Source organism: Ixodes scapularis, unplaced genomic scaffold (assembly GCF_016920785.2).
Source record: "Ixodes scapularis isolate PalLabHiFi unplaced genomic scaffold, ASM1692078v2 PGA_scaffold9__187_contigs__length_104089568, whole genome shotgun sequence".
In the NCBI taxonomy this organism is placed as follows: Eukaryota; Metazoa; Arthropoda; class Arachnida; order Ixodida; family Ixodidae; genus Ixodes; species Ixodes scapularis.
Genome location: NW_024609884.1, coordinates 89073553 through 89080242, shown reverse-complemented (window position 1 = coordinate 89080242; position 6690 = coordinate 89073553).

Sequence of the window (6690 nt, the reverse complement as noted above, 5' to 3'; positions counted from 1 at the left end):
AAAAAAAAAAAAACGTTCGAAACGTAAAGAATAAAGTACGTGGGCTACGAAAGGTGTGTTTTCTTATTATTTTCTATGTTGGGCAGTTTTTATCGCGCACCTGTCCTCTGGCTTCCCCCTATTTGCAAAGATTTGGAGCGTGCGGGCGATGATTTGAACACAGAACAAGCATATCGCATGTATTCATGAGCAGAAAGAATAAAGCAGTTCATATATTTATATGAACTGCTTTATTTTGGGGGGAGAACTCATTGCAGTCGCAATGAGTTCTCCCCCCAAAACCGTAGTTAACCTAAAAGAATATGGCTGTGCAATGATACTTTTGACATTGTATTCCAGTTACTTTTAACAAACAAAAAGTTAGGGCGCAAGCAAGCTGTTGAAGGTTTAACATTTTAGACAAAACCCCGAGACGGGGAAAAAAGGACAACACCAACACGAAGTCTCAAACACAACTCTTATCCTTCAGCACCTCCCTTTGGCGATGCCCCCCAACTTGCATTGACGCCAGGAGTCCGAAGCAATCACGGTCGATGTACTTGATCCTAAGGCACATACCGATGTACGCAATATCTGCCTCCAGTTGAGAATTCGATGGTCCAACTTGCTGTGTTTGAGACTTCGTGTTGTGTTGTCCTTTCTTTTCCGCGAGTCTCGAGGTTTTGTGTAAAACTTTTAACACTAGTTTGTCTACGTCTGCGTTAATACATCATGGTTCCCCGAAAATCCCTAAAAGAAGGTACGTTTTCCTTTTTAGACATAGCCAATTTGGCATAGGCACAGCTGCGGTTGATATGTAAAAGTTGGTATAGAAAAGAAAAGAATAAAGAACACATGGGGCGGCTGATTTAAGTGGTTATCCAATCATTGTATAAGTTGTCAGTGCAAGCTTCTTACTGTTATTTTACTGAACCATTGTTTTACTTTGTTTTCTATGGATAAGTGCGTGAATATGTGAACGCACTGCATTAATATGTTTTTATTCAAATGCGAAAAAAAATACTGTAGTTGTTTAAATAAATGTTTTAATATATTTTAATGATGCACTAAATGTTCATTTAGATGAACACATTTTGTTGCTAATTATAATTTCCAATTAAAAAAATATTTAGTTAATTAAAATTTTTATAATATTTTTATTAATATATAAATGTACCCAGTAATTAAAAATTTCCCTTTTTGTATAACACTAAAAATGTAAGTATTTTTAGTTTTCTTCATTAGCAAAGGTCAATACACCCCCAACTTGTCAAAATTGTTGCCCCGTGTGAACTGGGAACGGGAAAGGCATTTGAAGTCCGACTGGGAATCGCTCCAACTAGTTACTTTCCTAACTGGTCCCAGTTGACTCCATTCCCAACTGGGAGTCAAACCAGTTGACTCCCAACTGGGAATGGTTCAAACCAGTTGACTCTAACTGGGAATTGTTCAAACCAGTTGACTCCCAACTGGGAATGGTTCGAACCAGTTGACCCCTCAGCTGGTCCCAGTTGGACTCCTATTGGTCCCAGTTGATTCCCAGTTGGTACCAGTTAGTCCCAGTTGAAACGAGGTGCCAACTGGTCCCAGTTAGAAATTTTCGCCTGGGCTGTATTTGTAACTTGCGGCACTCGCGGTCCAGAAATGAGCTTGATCCAGCGTTTAGTGGCAACGGAAGAGGGGAAGACGGTATATCTTTTTTTTTTTTTTTTTTGTCGTTATACGGTTTACAGAATACTGCGCACAACAACTCATCACTGATCAGTGCTGGCTCATTATCAACAGCATTTGACATGAAGTTAGCGCGTAGCTCACCTAATTGTGATTCGTTAACAGATTGCACACGACCATGTGGGCCACGCTTCAAAGATTATCTCGCAGTCCTGTACTTTTACCTTCCAAAACCTTCCTTGCTCCACAGCGTTGCTCTATTTGTGCTCCCACGTGATCCATTAGAGTAGATTTGGAACGCAGCCATGGTTAATGGTGCACAAAAGCACGTACAGACCTCCCCCCCCCCCCCCCCCCCCCCCCCCCTTTATTGATAGCAACTCACCGGAACTGCCGGACGATCCAGAACTCCGTGGTTGATATATATATATATATATGATTTAAAGACATCTACGCGCGACACAGATTCTTAACTTTGGCGCAGCATCGATTCTTGATCGGTATCCAAGCGTGCGAAGGCACAGAGATGCAGCACTTCGGCGTGCCAAGGAAGTTTTGATCACGCCGCGAGACCGGCAAAACTTGCTTTCGACAAGTTGTGCCTTTCTCCTGTGGCACTGCGCTTCTGTAAAAATTTCCACGTGTTCTCATGGCAAGTCTCACGGCTTACTCAGAGTTTTAAAGAGTTTTGGCGAATGACGACGAACGAGTAGAAAATGTGTCTTCAGCACGCTGCCACCAGCCTCTGCAATGCTCCAAAGCCGCGATTTTTGGGTTCACTCGCGCTGCAATGACCTGGCGGGGAAGCGCGATCAATTGTATCAGTGGTCTTTCCGACAACGCTTGTTTGGGGGTTTTGTCCATGCGATGTAATGTCGACGCTACGAAATGACGATTTAAATGAACCCAAATGCCCAATGACGGGATAGTCGCCTTCGTCGACTGCTACGAACTCAATCGCTACGAAGTCAACACAACTTCATCGTTATTGCTAGAAGGAGAAGGCCTACACGGCTCTGCAAAGCGGCACACATGTAAACAAATAGCCGCAGTGTTTGTCGTATAGCTTCAGGGATGTGGGAGGGAGCCGATATCCAGGAAGATGCGTTTGAACTAAAAGAGTGTCAGCAAGATCCACGTAAATACCTGTTCGCAGTGGAAGCGGAACCGTGCGCTGGTACCGCAGTCTTGGTAGCCGCTTTGGGAACGACTTTTTAGAACCGAATTTATGAATTGGGAACCGATGCTAATGGATGCGGCATTCCAGAGGAAGCTTGAGCCGGCATTGAGTAGTTCCCAAAAACTGCTCTAACTCGACATGTGTTGCCCACATGTTCTAACTCAACATGTGTTGGCGTACCGTCATGTCGGAATGAAAGGGACATACAGGCACGCATCCAGGATTTTGATTCGGGGGGCCCACCCATGACAAAAATGCTGTATGAGGGGGAAGGGGGGAGAGAAGGTTCCAGTAAAATAAAAGCCAGGGGGGGGGGGGCATGCTTCCCCCCCACCCCCCCCCCCTCTGGCTACGTGCCTGGGGACATACTACTTAAAACAAAATTAAGGCTCCAATATACGCTGTGAACGTCGTTGGACAGCGAATCTGTGGTATCACCTGCAACGATTGCCCACTGCCCTAGACATGCCTTGCACCTACGTCACATAATGACGTCGAACGTCGGTAACCACCATGCTGGTGGTTGACTCGACGACCCTTCGCGAGAGCAATGGTAAACTGCACCGCGCTCGGCTGTAGCAATTAGGGGTGTCGCGAACTTTTGTCGAACCGGATTTTTAGGTCGAACTTTCGGGGTTCGACTGGGTCGAACCGGTTCGACGAACCTTCGAAACTTTTCACCAGATTCGACCGGTTCGACTTTGCGGACAGTGTGGCCAGACCTTGATAGATGCATGTCTAGGTTTGGAGAATTTATTTTTATGCAAATGGTTATTTTATTTTATGAACAGTTGGAATTAAAAGAAACCACTTCTATTCACTAAAGACGTTAATAACTTAATTTTTTTGTACTGTATTAACTGAAATAACCAACCAGCGGTGCACTTGATTCATCCATTAGCCATTAGCATCCAATCCGAAGCCAACTGGCCAGCCTGTCGCGCATGCGCACACGAGTCGAACCTCAATACAAGGTTCGTCGAAATTTCCACGAAAAGTTCGAAAAAGTCGAACCAGGTCGAACTCGAACCTCGGCCGGTTCGCGACACCCCTAGTAGCAATTACTACTGTTGTATATAGAGGGCGCTGGGTATCATTCCAAACTAAAGTTCCTCGATGTTTTTTCACTGCGAAAAAATATCCAGGGACGTTATTCCGAACATCTGTATATAAGACATCGCCATCTGATTAAAGTTTGTTCAGTGTCCATCCACCGTTGCACTGTTGCATATCGTTACTGCTTGGCTAGCCGGGCCTCGTCGTCGCCCGGCGCCACAACAGACTGGCGCAGTCGACAAAGGAGCATCCTTTTCGGCTGCAGCCGTCGCAGCCCACCTTCGCGATTAGTTCCGGAGGAGCGCCTCTTGCTCGTCTACAGGATGGATACGCTTGGGTTACCACCGTTGGCCCCCTTCTTGGAAGCACCGGAAGACGCGCTGATTTCCTGGTAGTTAGCAGGTCTAATCACGTTCCACGTAAAATATGACATGCTCAGCATTGATTAGGGGTGGACGAATAATGCTCCGAACCCAAGAGCGCTATCATTTCTATAACTTAGACACTGCAAAGAGCCTCTACGTGGTGGCTTTCTTTGATGTAAAATTGTTGAGTCACTCGGTGCTATTTGATTCGAACCACTCTCCGCCCATCCCCATCAGTGATCCGAGACGTGGGCACCGATACGGGCATCCAAGCGAAATACCACGCAATTTCTAAGCGGTTCGTGACTTGATCTAGCGGTCCATAGCGTTTGCCTTCAGTCCATCGTAAGGTGAGACTAGTGCCACTAAATAAGCTGCGCTTCAGAGTAACGACACTTGGCCATATTGTGTCTTAAAATCATGGTTGCCAGTTATCTGAAGCTTTATCTGAAATCACAGGAAACGCTTCTCCGCCCTCTACAAATGTTTAAACAGTTCGCGAAAGAGCAAAGCAGTCTTAGAGGACCTTCCTAACACCAACTCTAATGCTGAGGAAGCCTCCCTTATGAATCAGGACGATCGGCAGTTGTGTCTGTTCTGCATACGAGCCAAAATGGCGGCGCCCACAACAATGTCGGGGAACGGAGTGCCGATACTCTAAGCGCAGCTCATTTAGTGGCTCTAGGTGAGACGAAGTACAGTAATTGAGTAGTGTTGACTGCTCAAACGTTATGCATACCCTACGCTTTAGCGAGGACCATCCCAGAAAATAAAAGGATGACAAATATGTTGCTTTTTTTCGCATATATATTTGTACGAAATGTGGTATATAAGGATTGGTTAATTTTATCTCCAACTATAAAGTACATGCAAATGGCGATAATTATTTGGCACATTCAAAAAAGCAGCCTCCGCAAGGGGTCTCCAAGGGGTGTCATGTCGCTTCTCCGCACTGCATCTTACGATTTTATCGATTCTATTTTATAAAAATTCTATAGAAATATGGCTACAGAAAGTTGATTGAACCGTGCGATAGAAATCTTATGGCATTCTTATTGTCTGTACTTTATAAACTTCGGTTGAAATAAAGTCTATATAGAGAAAGTCTATTGGAAATTGTCGATATGACGAGAGTGGATAAGAGGTTAAAAGAATCGCTAAAATGTGGATAGGATTTCTTTAGCCTGCCTGAATTATTTCTTGCTAGAGATAATCCTGTTGCTATCCATATTTTGTCTGTGGCATTACTTCTGGTGCAGACACAGGTTTCTTACCTGTCCACGTCTTTTCACACCAGCAGTTAATGTTATGACTGAAAACTATGTGTGATTTTCTTGCATATGTATGATGCCGGAGAGCTCAAGGGAGATCCACAGCAGGAATGTTTGAGCGAGTGTACTAGTTTACTAATGTAGCACAGTCACATTAGTACGTTGCATGGAGTAATTTTAGTTGATTCATTTTGTGTCGATTCGTACACCTATAAGAATTGGAGAGTGGGCATAAAAGAAACATCTTCAGCAAAATGATGCTATAACTGGAGTCCTGGCACTACCGTACTTGTTGCAGGCTTTAGTCGTGCTCCGATGCATGCCAACAGCTTCATTTGTGCTTGTCTCTCTTTCAGCTAACCTGTACCAGACTTTCCTCGTACAGTTTGTCCGATACCAAGTCTTTCGGCCAATTCGACTCGTCATTAGCCAAACGCGAACTTTAGCCGATTTGGCCCATCTGCTAGCTACCTGGAGTACTTGCTTGCACGCACATGTGCCGAAGGGTCTGTAATGTTCACTGCTTGCTATACTGCATTTCACATTACGATGGACGACAGCAGACGCTGCGAACCTATCATATGACGTCGCTGCGCCTCTCCTGAAGGTGACGTGAAACTTGCACGGCTCCAATGTCTTGCAGCGTCAGAGTATCGTAAGATAAACAAAGTATAGATATTATTTTATGCAGTAGGCTTCGTTAAAAATTTCATAGGTTGTGGATAAGCCGCACCGAAAGCAGGGCCACTGTGTTGTGAAACTCTTTGCTGTGGTGTTTTGTCGGAGTGAAGGAACGAAGAAGAAAGTTTGTTGTGTCAGAAGAGTCTGTATTTACACTTTTAAAAGAGGAAGAATGCGTACACTAGTGATGGGCACTTTGCCTGCTCCGAGAACTCTCCCCCTGCAAGAGAGGCAGAGACAAAACAAAAGCAATGAGCAACCTTGTAACTTTGTGCCCTTTCAAAAATGTGCACTTGCAAATATGGCAGCGAGCTTACTAAATGACTTTGAAAGAAAAGTGTATCTAGTTCAAGCAGCTGTCTCACTGTCAACAGAACAGAGAACACATATTAGAATCGCTAGCTAGCAATTCAGTGTCTTTCCTGTCTTCTGTTTTCTCCAACAGTTTCCTAACGTTGTTCGCCGATTTTAATCATGTGTAACCGGT